The 13635-nt window shown below is 45.2% G+C and overlaps 3 non-coding genes across 3 annotated transcripts; all 3 read right to left on the bottom strand.

The window, feature by feature from the left end:
- Positions 1–367: 367 nt before the first annotated feature.
- On the bottom strand, positions 368–463 carry trnai-uau (transfer RNA isoleucine (anticodon UAU)). The gene is made up of 2 exons: positions 426–463; positions 368–403 (listed from the first exon to the last, which is right to left on the bottom strand). It is a non-coding gene; the product is annotated as a tRNA-Ile (tRNA).
- A 1432-nt stretch (positions 464–1895) lies between these two features.
- Positions 1896–1991, bottom strand: trnai-uau (transfer RNA isoleucine (anticodon UAU)). The gene is made up of 2 exons: positions 1954–1991; positions 1896–1931 (listed from the first exon to the last, which is right to left on the bottom strand). It is a non-coding gene; the product is annotated as a tRNA-Ile (tRNA).
- Positions 1992–3423: 1432 nt separating this feature from the next.
- Positions 3424–3519, bottom strand: trnai-uau (transfer RNA isoleucine (anticodon UAU)). The gene is made up of 2 exons: positions 3482–3519; positions 3424–3459 (listed from the first exon to the last, which is right to left on the bottom strand). It is a non-coding gene; the product is annotated as a tRNA-Ile (tRNA).
- Between the last annotated feature and the right edge of the window lie 10116 nt (positions 3520–13635).

Consider the following 13635-nt stretch of genomic DNA (forward strand, 5'->3'; position numbering starts at 1 on the left):
AGATCTTTATTTTAATCAGACAAATGTTCCAAGCAAAGCCGAATATAACATTCACACGGTTCAATGAGATCAATCTAATTCCTTTTTGATTACTACATCGACCTGTGTGAGTTTGTAGCCAGTTGAATAAAGAAATACCAACTAAACAGGGCTTGCCGGCAATTTAAATCAAGCAGACCGCTGATTGGAAGCATTTTTGAGCTGAACAAGGTTACCGATTGACGTTCCTGCCCAGATATGTCTTGACGTTTCAAATATTCCCAGGATACGTTGTTTGACTGCCGAGACCTTTCTCAGGAAATGACATTTGCCAAACCAGAGAAACTGGAATTTTGCAAGAGACTCTTTGGTCACGAGTAGATAAAACTGCTCCAGGTGAGGCTCCAACTCACAACCTCGGCATTACGCACGCAGAAACACTGACATATAAGTACCGCGCGCTGACCGATTGCGCCACTGGAGCCGCGCCGTCGCGGGCCTCCCAATATCGCGAGTTATACCTCAGCGATTGAGAAATTGGCTGTGATGTAAGATTTTCCGGTTGTATTCACATCTGGTTCCTCACTTATTTGAGGAATTGGCTTCATTACACAGTGCTAAACTGGATTGATAATGAAAAATGCATTTTCAACATTTTCCTCGATTGTTCTCTGAGCCATTGAGGTCTTTAGTCAGTAGAAACCTTATAATCTCATTCTCGGTTAGCCTCAATTACTGATCTTATCTTCGGCACCAAGTTCCAGAAGTTGATCTTGCTCTGAGTTTTGGCATCACAGACAAATAGAAACACACCCTTCGGTCCAATCGGTCCATGCCGAGCAGATATCCTAATCTAACCTCGTCTGTATGCCAGCATTTGTCCTATATCCCTCTCAAGCCTTCCGATGTGAATGTGTTCAGAAAAGATTTACATGAATGTTGCCAGGTTTAAAGGACTTGAGCTAAAGGCCGCGGGTGAACAGTCTTGGGCTGTTTTCCCTGGATCATCGGAGGCTGAGTGGTGACCTTCAAACAACGTGTCTACGTGTACCTCAAATTTCAAAGAATTATGTGCCTGCAACCCTCGGTTCCTCAGGAGGGAATTTAACAGTGAGAGAAAGCCACTTGCGGTGGTTGGGGAACAATTTCGAATTTCTTTGACTTCACGTGTGAAGAAGATTATTGAACACTTAAGATTAAGAATGAAAAAAGCTGAGAGTTTTGAAAAGTTATAACCCCGGTGAGTCACCCCAGCGGCCACTTGCGGTGGTTGGGGAACAATTTCGAATTTCTTTGACTTCACGTGTGAAGAAGATTATTGAACACCTAAGATTGAGTATGAAAACATCTGAGAGTTTTGAAAAGTTCGATCCGCGTGAGTCTGAAGTGAACCACATCCCGGAGACGCAATTCCTACTTTACCCTGGTGCCTTAAAGGTTTGATCACATTCAGATGATGCTAGGTCCATTTCGTACACTCTGATCTCCGCCCAAGAAACCCACAAACAAGGTTCCGTCTTATTTGCATTTTGATCCTCTTCTTCTCAGCAGATCTTTATTTTAATCAGACAAATGTTCCAAGCAAAGCCGAATATAACATTCACACGGTTCAATGAGATCAATCTAATTCCTTTTTGATTACTACATCGACCTGTGTGAGTTTGTAGCCAGTTGAATAAAGAAATACCAACTAAACAGGGCTTGCCGGCAATTTAAATCAAGCAGACCGCTGATTGGAAGCATTTTTGAGCTGAACAAGGTTACCGATTGACGTTCCTGCCCAGCTATGTCTTGACGTTTCAAATATTCCCAGGATACGTTGTTTGACTGCCGAGACCTTTCTCAGGAAATGACATTTGCCAAACCAGAGAAACTGGAATTTTGCAAGAGACTCTTTGGTCACGAGTCGATAAAACTGCTCCAGGTGAGGCTCGAACTCACAACCTCGGCATTACGCACGCAGAAACACTGACATATAAGTACCGCGCGCTGACCGATTGCGCCACTGGAGCCGCGCCGTCGCGTGCCTCCCAATATCGCGAGTTATACCTCAGCGATTGAGAAATTGGCTGTGATGTAAGATTTTCCGGTTGTATTCACATCTGGTTCCTCACTTATTTGAGGAATTGGCTTCATTACACAGTGCTAAACTGGATTGATAATGAAAAATGCATTTTCAACATTTTCCTCGATTGTTCTCTGAGCCATTGAGGTCTTTAGTCAGTAGAAACCTTATAATCTCATTCTCGGTTAGCCTCAATTACTGATCTTATCTTCGGCACCAAGTTCCAGAAGTTGATCTTGCTCTGAGTTTTGGCATCACAGACAAATAGAAACACACCCTTCGGTCCAATCGGTCCATGCCGAGCAGATATCCTAATCTAACCTCGTCTGTATGCCAGCATTTGTCCTATATCCCTCTCAAGCCTTCCGATGTGAATGTGTTCAGAAAAGATTTACATGGATGTTGCCAGGTTTAAAGGACTTGAGCTAAAGGCCGCGGGTGAACAGTCTTGGGCTGTTTTCCCTGGATCATCGGAGGCTGAGTGGTGACCTTCAAACAACGTGTCTACGTGTACCTCAAATTTCAAAGAATTATGTGCCTGCAACCCTCGGTTCCTCAGGAGGGAATTTAACAGTGAGAGAAAGCCACTTGCGGTGGTTGGGGAACAATTTCGAATTTCTTTGACTTCACGTGTGAAGAAGATTATTGAACACTTAAGATTAAGAATGAAAAAAGCTGAGAGTTTTGAAAAGTTATAACCCCGGTGAGTCACCCCAGCGGCCACTTGCGGTGGTTGGGGAACAATTTCGAATTTCTTTGACTTCACGTGTGAAGAAGATTATTGAACACCTAAGATTGAGTATGAAAACATCTGAGAGTTTTGAAAAGTTCGATCCGCGTGAGTCTGAAGTGAACCACATCCCGGAGACGCAATTCCTACTTTACCCTGGTGCCTTAAAGGTTTGATCACATTCAGATGATGCTAGGTCCATTTCGTACACTCTGATCTCCGCCCAAGAAACCCACAAACAAGGTTCCGTCTTATTTGCATTTTGATCCTCTTCTTCTCAGCAGATCTTTATTTTAATCAGACAAATGTTCCAAGCAAAGCCGAATATAACATTCACACGGTTCAATGAGATCAATCTAATTCCTTTTTGATTACTACATCGACCTGTGTGAGTTTGTAGCCAGTTGAATAAAGAAATACCAACTAAACAGGGCTTGCCGGCAATTTAAATCAAGCAGACCGCTGATTGGAAGCATTTTTGAGCTGAACAAGGTTACCGATTGACGTTCCTGCCCAGCTATGTCTTGACGTTTCAAATATTCCCAGGATACGTTGTTTGACTGCCGAGACCTTTCTCAGGAAATGACATTTGCCAAACCAGAGAAACTGGAATTTTGCAAGAGACTCTTTGGTCACGAGTCGATAAAACTGCTCCAGGTGAGGCTCGAACTCACAACCTCGGCATTACGCACGCAGAAACACTGACATATAAGTACCGCGCGCTGACCGATTGCGCCACTGGAGCCGCGCCGTCGCGGGCCTCCCAATATCGCGAGTTATACCTCAGCGATTGAGAAATTGGCTGTGATGTAAGATTTTCCGGTTGTATTCACATCTGGTTCCTCACTTATTTGAGGAATTGGCTTCATTACACAGTGCTAAACTGGATTGATAATGAAAAATGCATTTTCAACATTTTCCTCGATTGTTCTCTGAGCCATTGAGGTCTTTAGTCAGTAGAAACCTTATAATCTCATTCTCGGTTAGCCTCAATTACTGATCTTATCTTCGGCACCAAGTTCCAGAAGTTGATCTTGCTCTGAGTTTTGGCATCACAGACAAATAGAAACACACCCTTCGGTCCAATCGGTCCATGCCGAGCAGATATCCTAATCTAACCTCGTCTGTATGCCAGCATTTGTCCTATATCCCTCTCAAGCCTTCCGATGTGAATGTGTTCAGAAAAGATTTACATGGATGTTGCCAGGTTTAAAGGACTTGAGCTAAAGGCCGCGGGTGAACAGTCTTGGGCTGTTTTCCCTGGATCATCGGAGGCTGAGTGGTGACCTTCAAACAACGTGTCTACGTGTACCTCAAATTTCAAAGAATTATGTGCCTGCAACCCTCGGTTCCTCAGGAGGGAATTTAACAGTGAGAGAAAGCCACTTGCGGTGGTTGGGGAACAATTTCGAATTTCTTTGACTTCACGTGTGAAGAAGATTATTGAACACCTAAGATTGAGTATGAAAACATCTGAGAGTTTTGAAAAGTTCGATCCGCGTGAGTCTGAAGTGAACCACATCCCGGAGACGCAATTCCTACTTTACCCTGGTGCCTTAAAGGTTTGATCACATTCAGATGATGCTAGGTCCATTTCGTACACTCCGATCTCCGCCCAAGAAACCCACAAACAAGGTTCCGTCTTATTTGCATTTTGATCCTCTTCTTCTCAGCAGATCTTTATTTTAATCAGACAAATGTTCCAAGCAAAGCCGAATATAACATTCACACGGTTCAATGAGATCAATCTAATTCCTTTTTGATTACTACATCGACCTGTGTGAGTTTGTAGCCAGTTGAATAAAGAAATACCAACTAAACAGGGCTTGCCGGCAATTTAAATCAAGCAGACCGCTGATTGGAAGCATTTTTGAGCTGAACAAGGTTACCGATTGACGTTCCTGCCCAGCTATGTCTTGACGTTTCAAATATTCCCAGGATACGTTGTTTGACTGCCGAGACCTTTCTCAGGAAATGACATTTGCCAAACCAGAGAAACTGGAATTTTCCAAGAGACTCTTTGGTCATGAGTAGATAAAAGTGCTCCGGGTCAGGCTCGTAATTACTCCCTCGGCATTGCGCTCGCCGAAACATTGACATATAAGTACTGCGCGCTGTCCGATTGCGTCTCTAGAGCCGCACATTGTTGCCGCTGGCGAAAACCCACTTGTCACGGAACGACATGACCAGCTATCCTTTTCGTCACGCACGCGGATGACCAGCAACATGAGTTCGACTGGGACAACACTTCTATTCTAGGACAAAAGCCAAACTGAGAACAGCCAGGGAATTCCTAGAGGCATGGCACTCATCCACAGATTCTATCATCCAGCACATCGACCAGGACCCAAGTTCCCGGCCACTGGAACGGACTGCTGGAACTTAGAACCGGAAGCGGTCGGAATAAACCACTATCAATGTCGGAGGGAACAGAACCGCTTCACAGGAGGCTCCCAAGCACTGAGGATGTCTTCTAGACAGGGGACTAAACGTCTGTTCTTGAAACTCTTCACTGATTCAAATTCCCGGAGCAAGGTGGGATGGACTTCGCTCTGAGCCAGTCTCAGCTGATAAGGCGCGCTCTGTTCGTTTTCTCCGATGGTTCGGTCTTGGAAGGCTGTGATTCCGCTTAGTTATATTGTACACATGGGAGAGGTCAGCAGTTCCAATTCCCGACGATTTCTTTTTGTTTGTTCTCAGTTTCGCGAAAATGCTCGATCCGCTTTCCAACAAAGCAGCTTCACTCAATGTGGTTGGACGACCTGAAGTAGAGGTGGGGCATAGGCTAACACTTGGTCAATGTGAAAACTACTGTCTCCGAGTGTTCGCCCACGCCATCCGACTCTGAACGAATCCCCCATCTGCATCATTGCTGAATTCTGGGTGTGAAACGTCAGGAAGCGGTTAAGTGATTGGAGACAGGTTCACTGGAAAGACGCAGTGTTTGAGGAATATCAGCAATGAAGAGAGATTGGGAAGTAGAGACAATTCTCCTTGGAGAACAGAAAGCTGAAAGCTGCTCTGATTGAAGCTTTCCAAGTCATGCTGGGATCTGAACAGAGGAAATACGGGAGTGAAAATGCTGCCACAGCTGAAAGGATCGAGAACGATTAGACAGAGATTTGAAGTCTCCAGGAAAAGGAGTAAAAGTGCCATGAGAAAGACTGTTTTCACACAGTTCGGGTCTGTGAGCGAGCTGCATGTGTGCCCCGTCCCCGTCAGTGTTCCTCTGTAACACAACTCTGTTCTACTCGCTGCATTTTAAATCAGCTTTCTGCTTCCCATCACTCCATGGATCTGAAATAAATATTTCATATTGGTACACGGGCCACATTTACACAGGGTGGGGTGAGGAGCTTGTGAAGGTCTGAATGGTCTTCTGTTCTCGATGGGTCTGCTCTGATCTAATTTGCAAAAGCTGTTCTCTGAGATGAGAATAAACGGGCGAAGGTGAAACACCTCAGTTACAGTGTGTTTGATGCTCAGGGCGCCCTGCAGTAATTCCCCACGCTGTTTCACACAGCAGCCTCCTCCCGGTGACATGAAATGCGCTGAATAACAAAAGAATCAGCATGTTGAATCCGCATCACCACAAAGACACAATTCCCCAATTCCCCATTAGTCATAACCTCAAACAAATACAAGCGACAGAGTGGCCGTGAACTCGATCGGTTGAACGGCTTCTGTCTGAATGACAAAACGCGTTTGTGATGCTCCTCTCCTGTCTCTGGGACAGAACGGCTGAGGGAGAAACAATGGCCCATTTTTAACACTCCCTTCCGTGTTGGATTGTCTGGAGCCCCCAGCCTGGGCCATGGGGATGACTCTCAGTGAATGTGGGCTTCCCTCAAATTCTGGTAATCTGGGACCAGTCATGTCAGATTTTAAATCAAACCCGGTCCAAGCAAATGAACGTACATTCGTATTGCTGAAGTCTAACTGCAGGAGTGATGTGTGAAAAATAATCCTGAACAGCAAAAGGGCTGCACAGAAAGATCCTGCATTAAGTTACCAGAGAAAAGGATCCCATTTTGACTTAATTCTTTCCCAGCAGCTCCGTCTCCTTCTCTCTGTCTTTGATCAATGTAATTGACGGAAAATCCCAGTCGCCGTTGATAATTTCCAGAACAAACCTGATTCTGCTGCTCCTGCACCTCCCCGCTTCCAGTGATTTGAGAGGGAGCTGCAGAGCTTGGACTAGCCCCCAGCACTGCCTCCCCGTGAAGGGAAATGGTTGCATCTATCTTCCCGTGGAGAGATCCCGGTCCCGTGGGGAGGGAGCAAAGGGAAGCCTCCTGTGAGCAGGGAGACAGAATGGGAAGGAGCTGTTCATTGTAGTTTTTACTGGCTGAAGCAACAACAATAGTATTTTTGTGGAAACACCCTTTTCAGAGATGCTATTGCGCAGCTCTGAAGCAGATGGAACTTGAATCCGGGTCCCCTGCATCCGAGGTGGGGACATTGTCACCGCCTGAGTGTCACTGGGTTTATATTCAAAGACACCTACACCACGGCGCACTCGTTGCTCTCGTGGAACGATTCTCGCTTGGGGTAAACTTTCGCGTCTGTGAGATATCCCGGGTTCAAATCCCCCACGAGCCCTGTTTCTTGCTCCCGTTGAGTGGGGAGTGCATGACGGAGGCTGTTCTAAACCTGCTGATACGTTTCAGCTGTTCTTGACTTACAGCATCCGCAGCACTGTTGGATTTTGTTAAATATCTCACGTTGTTTGCCAACGCAATCCGACCTTGAATGAATCCTTCATGATAAATGTGTGAAGGTGAGACACATTAGTTCCAGTGTGTTTGATCCTCAGGACGCTCTGCAGTATTTTCCCACGCTGTTCCACACAGCAGCCTCCTCCCGGGAAGATGGGAAATTGTAAATAACAACATATCGGAGACTGAATCACCACACAGACACAGTTCTCCATTATTCCGACAGATATCACCAATTGTGAATGACCTCAGAGAGACAGAAGCGACAGACAACAGCCGTGATGGGGTGAACGGCTTCTGTCTGTGTGGTAATGAAACCCACGTGTTTGTGATGTCCCTCTCCCTGTCTCTGGGACAGAGCGGCTGAGGGAGAAGCAATGGCCCATTTTTAACACTACCATCCGCGTTCGACTGTTTGCAGCCCCCTAACTCCGGCCGTGGGAGTGACTCTCCGGGAGTGAGGGTTTCCATCAGATTCTCTTAATCTGGGACCGTTGGGGATCAGATACTAACTGCTGCCCGGTCGCAGCAAAGAAACCGACCCCAGCACTGCGAAGATCTTTCTGCAGGAATACTGTGTGAAGACGGATCCTCAACAGCAAACTGGCTGCATTGAAAGATCCCATATTAAGTTATCAGCAGGTACTGGTGCCCATTTTTCTCCTTCCCACCAGCTCAGCATCTTTCTCTCTGTCTCAGGTAAATGAGGAAGTTCTCAATCAAAGTTGGAGGAAGCAAAAGGGCAGCATTTGCTCTTCCCTGCCCTGGCGCTGCCTGTCAGTGGGAGAAAATGGCTGAATTTTCCGCCAATGGAGACAGCTTGGTCCAAGGGGAAGGGACAAACAGCACCTTCCCGGAGCAAGGAGACAGAACGACATTCTTTGCTGCTTGGAATTCCTGGTGCAACGTGGGATGTACTTCTCTCTGAGCGACTCTCAGCTGGTTCGGTGGTAGAAATGCCACAATTTCACCAGCTCCTTTGTCTCGGGGCACGATCGTCGCTGAAGAGCTTATGTTAAACTGGCCTGACTTCATGATTTGGAGATGCCGGTGTTGAACTGGGGTGTACAAAGTTAAAAATCACAGGTTATAGTCCAACAGGTTTATTTGGAAACACTAGCTTTCTGAGTGCTGCTCCTTCAGCAGGTGGTTGTGGAGTACACGATTGTAAGACACAGAATTTATAGCAAAAGTTTACAGTGTGATGTAACTGAACTTATAGATTGAAAAATACCGTGATTGTTTGCTAAGTCTCTCACCTGTTAGTTTAACCATGATAGTTTCACCTTTCATATGTAAATCGCAAAACTTTTTAAAAAAAATTACATTCTCAAGTGAACTTTAACAATTGGTGTCAGCCCAGATAACGTATTGAGTATTAGCACCTCTGTGTGCTGCTCTCTGTCCCAAAATGTTTGGACTGATTCTAATCTTTTAAAAAATGAATTAACACTATCTTACATTGGTTCATGCAGTTTTTGAGCAAAGCATCTACGCAATTTAACATGGCCAATTCACCTGACCTGCACATCTTTGGACTGTGGGAGGAAACCGGAGCACCCGGAGGAAACTCACGCAGACACGGGGAGAACGTGCAAACTCCACACAGTCAGTCGCCTGAGGCGGGAATTGAACCCAGGTCTCTGGCGCTGTGAGGCAGCAGTGCTAACCACTGTGCCACCGTGCCACCCTTATTCCTCAACATCGTTTCCATTCTTGTTGACTCAGCTCTTGGCTAAAACAATTACACACTGGTGTCAGCTCATTTACTTTGTAAAATGGAATTGCAGAAGTAACATTATTTCTCCCACATCCCACAATTCCCCCTCTTTCTTTAATTACCATTTGTTATCTTCTGCAAATATTTTGTTTTTAAGCATCGCCCCCGAAATTCGCAAGCATCATTCCGGAGATTTCATCCATCTTGGTCTCACTCATCTCCTCATTATTTAGTCGATAAAGTCCTTCAGCCTGATTCCCTTTTAGGGGCATCTGTTTCATCAAGGCTGTTTCAATCAGTCTTTGGGTGAGCCCTCGTATACAGGGTATGATACAACAGCCAATGGCCACTAATACCCCGACTACTACTATCAGGGAAGTAAGGATAGAAACCACCACCCCCTTCCATTTTCCAAACCATGATTCAAGCCATCCTGTGAGAGATGTATCTACTCCTGAATTCTCAGCCAGTTCCTCTGCTAAGGTTGTCAATCCCCTTAAGGCCCGAGTAATTGAACCATCAGGTGCAGTGTTATTAGGAATAAAGGTACAACAACTTCCTCCTAACATCGCACACACACTCCCTTTTTCTGCTAAAATCATATCAAGGGCGATTCTGTTTTCCCATGCCATCCTACTTGTCGCATCAAGCTGTTCTGATATTCCTTTAACCGCATCTCTTGTATAATTTATAAATCGTTGTTGATTATAGAAAATGTAATTTATCGAATCTACATTTTTATTAATTGTTACCCACCAAAAGAGAGCTGACTCAAAGCCTGCTGCAATCTGGTTACGAGCCTTGAATTCATCAGGTACTCCCCTAGGGACTCCTACCGAATCGAGATAAATCCTGTCATCGAAAGAAGTGTCTAACAGTGATCTCTTACCCCTTCCCTTTTTCCCTCCTATCTTTTCCTTCTCAAATGCCAGGGTAAATGGAATTGCCAATTGTACAATTGCACATATCCTTCTCCAATCTGGAGGTAGCGTGGGTTTCAATATTTTGCCTCCACAGTACCACCACAGATCCGCTCGGGGAACCTTTAGTGCTGAGTAGTTCCCTCCCTTCTCCGTTTCGGTAACATTCTTAATCTCTGTACATACTTTCAGCTCCCCCAAATCTCTCAACCGACTTGTACCTCGTCTACGCACACACGATGTGTGATTTCCAACTGCGGCGGAAAATATGGGGGGAGCTTTTGCATCTTTCTTCTCCAAGGGAGGGAACATCAGAGATAGGGAGGTACAATTCCTATCATTCCATGCAGTCTCATCCTGATACAGGGCTATCATACATTTCATGCCCTTCCTGTCTCGCTTCCACCCGAGCGGGAAGGGAACCACCTGGGCCACTGGCCTACTGGAGGCACATGCATAGCAATTGCTTTTGTTCAGACTTTTTACAGTATACTTTACCCATTCAACCCAGGCATTTGGATCCCCGTACCCAGTTTCTACTTCAATGATCTGTTTCAAGTCCTTTACCTCGATAAATTTTACTACTTTAGGATCAGCGGGAGGGGTGAAAAGTTGTATCTTATTACCCAATAATTCTACCCGTTTTCCCTGTCCTACACTAATTCGGAAACAATAGCCCAAGAAATCCTTCCCATTTGCTTTCATTTCTATCCCAAATGTTTCATTTTATTGTATCTTATAGGTGCCCCCCCCAGGATTGTTTCGTGCCATGTGGTTTTCCTTATTGTCAGGTATATTGGGTTACACTTTTTATCAGGACAATCGCGAGCTGGTTGGAAGGGGGTCTGGTGTACTGTGATGAGACCATTATACCAAGTACCGTACCCAAGGCCATCCCCATAGGACTTAAGATGTATCTCAAAGCTGCGGTACTGTCTCTGATTATCTACATCCCCACAATTTACTAAGCTGCATCCATCAGCGTCTATTACTTGTGGATTATCAGATTCAGGAACCGTTAATAATACATATGAAAATGATATTTGACAAAATCCCAATACTAAGAGAGCTAGCATCATAACTTTAAGCATTCCCAGTATTCTAAACATCATGCTGAAGCACAAAAAGACTTAATATACAATCTTACAGAAATAATCCCGCGCTCGCGTCGCCACTGTATAATTAGTTACTCAAAGTCTCTTTAGTCTGAGTTTCAACGGATCTTGCATTGATTTGGCTGTCCCGACTTCTTCCTCCACGGGAGGGTCCACTGGCCCTTTGATCCACGTGTAATGAGTCCAGCCTTTCTCCGCTGTCCTTATTGCTGTTTCGGTAGTCAAAAGAGCCTGGTACGGCCCTTCCCAGTCCGGCTGCAATTTAGTCTCTGTCCATGATTGTACTAAGATCCAATCGCCCAGCCGGATGGGATGAACGGTGAATTCAAGGGGTGCAGTCTGTGCCAATAAACCCTGTTTCCTTAGGAAAGACAAAGAGGAGGACAAGCCCAGTATGTACTTCTTTAAAAACAAATCTTTAGTTTCGGGAATTGGCAATTCTCCATTCGTCAATCCACAATCTGCAATGACCCGTGAGACCCAAAGATTTGCGTAACTCCCATTTAGTGCTGGGCAGCGGCATCCCCACTGTTCCCTCTATCCGTTCCGGGCTTATCTTTCGCTTTCCCTCACTAACTAAATGTCCCAATATTTCACTTCTTGCTCCACATATTGTAGTTTATTTTTAGGTACTCGCAGTCCTTGCTGGCCCAGGAAATTCAATAATTTGTTGGTGACTTCTACGACTCTTTCTCTTCTTTTTCCTGTTACTAAAAGGTCGTCTACATACTGCAACAGGGTAGTCCCCTTGGGGCTGCTAAATTTCTCCAATATTTGCTCTAACATCTGTCCAAATAAATTCGGGGATTCCGTAAACCCCTGGGGGAGCACAGTACACCGGTATTGCTGTTTTCGTCCTGTCTTAGGGTCTTCCCACTCAAAGGCAAACAAATTCCTACTTTCCTCTGCCAAGGGACAAGCCCAAAAAGCATCCTTTAAATCTATCGCACTAAACCATTTGTGGTCATGAGGGATCTTACTTAATAACGTATAGGGGTTTGGCACCACTGGTGCCTGATCTGTACTATTCGATTCAATGTTCTCAAATCCTGCACCAATCGATATGTTCCATTGGATTTCTGCACTGGTAGTATTGGGGTATTATAAGGAGACATACAGGCTCCAACAGTTCATCTCTAATCAATCCTTCAATTACTGGCTGCAGTCCTCGTTTACCTTCTATGGAAATGGGATATTGTCGCTCACAGACAACGTCCCCTTTCCTTTTTAAATTTATTTCAAGGGGAGGGATCTGTAATTTTCCACAATTCCCTTCTCTAGCCCATACAATAGGGTGTATCTCTCTCCATATCCTCTGTCAACATTGCCATTTGGACAATAATTCTTTTTCCTGAATTCCAATCTCCAGTCCTAAGAGGATAATTAAGTCTCTCCCGAGTAAGTTACTTCCTATATCAGGGATATACAACAATTCCCCTGTGACCCTATCCTTAGGACCTTCTATCATCACAGGTTCAAATACTGGAACAGTAAATCCCTCCCCTTTAACCCCTGAAACAGTAATTGACCGTGTCGACATTTCTACTTTCTTTGGTTTAAAATTCAGCGATGACCGTGCTGCCCCCGTATCTACTCGGAAGACTACCTCTTCCCTATAGGGTCCCACCTTTACGTTTATCAAGGGTTCCTGGTGGGCCCCCGAGGGCAGGAACCCCTGACACCCCTATTCTTCATCAAAATTCATAAGCGGAATTGCCCTCTTTACCCTTTTCAGAGCCGGACACTCCCGCTTAAAGTGCCCTATCTTTCCGCAATAAGAGCATCCTGCCTGTGGAGACCTCCAGCTCTGCCCCTGTCGCTCGAACCCTCTATCAAATACTCCCCCTTGTCCTCTCCCTCTCCCTCTCCCCCTTGTCCTCTCTGTCCGACCTGCTGCCACCCGCCGCTCCAATTGCTCACTATTGGTTCCATTCTTTTCTTAACTACCTCATCAACCGTAGCTACCATCATTTTCACCTTCTGTTTCTGTCTCTCATCCTCTCTCTTCACAAACACTTTCTGTGCCTCTCTTAATAATTTATCAAATGGCTTTTCACTCCACCTTTCTATCTTCTGTATCTTTCTCTGTATGTCTGGCCATGCCTTTGTCACAAAATGTACTTTCAAAAGACCCTGTGCCACTGGGTCCTCAGGGTTCATTCCAGAATATTTCCGCATTGAGTCTCTTAATCTTTGCAAGAAAGCTGAGGGAGTCTCATCTTTCTCCTGTCTAACTTCAAAGGCTTTAGTCAAATCCTGTGACTTCGGAACTGCCTCTCTTATTCCTTTTAGAATCAGGTCTTTCAATTCCCTCATTTCTTCTCTATGCTCCGGATTTTGATCTTCCCACTGGGGGTCTCTGAGGGGAAACTTCGTCTCTCCCTGTCC

The sequence above is a fragment of the Chiloscyllium punctatum genome, chromosome 49 (assembly GCF_047496795.1).
Source record: "Chiloscyllium punctatum isolate Juve2018m chromosome 49, sChiPun1.3, whole genome shotgun sequence".
In the NCBI taxonomy this organism is placed as follows: Eukaryota; Metazoa; Chordata; class Chondrichthyes; order Orectolobiformes; family Hemiscylliidae; genus Chiloscyllium; species Chiloscyllium punctatum.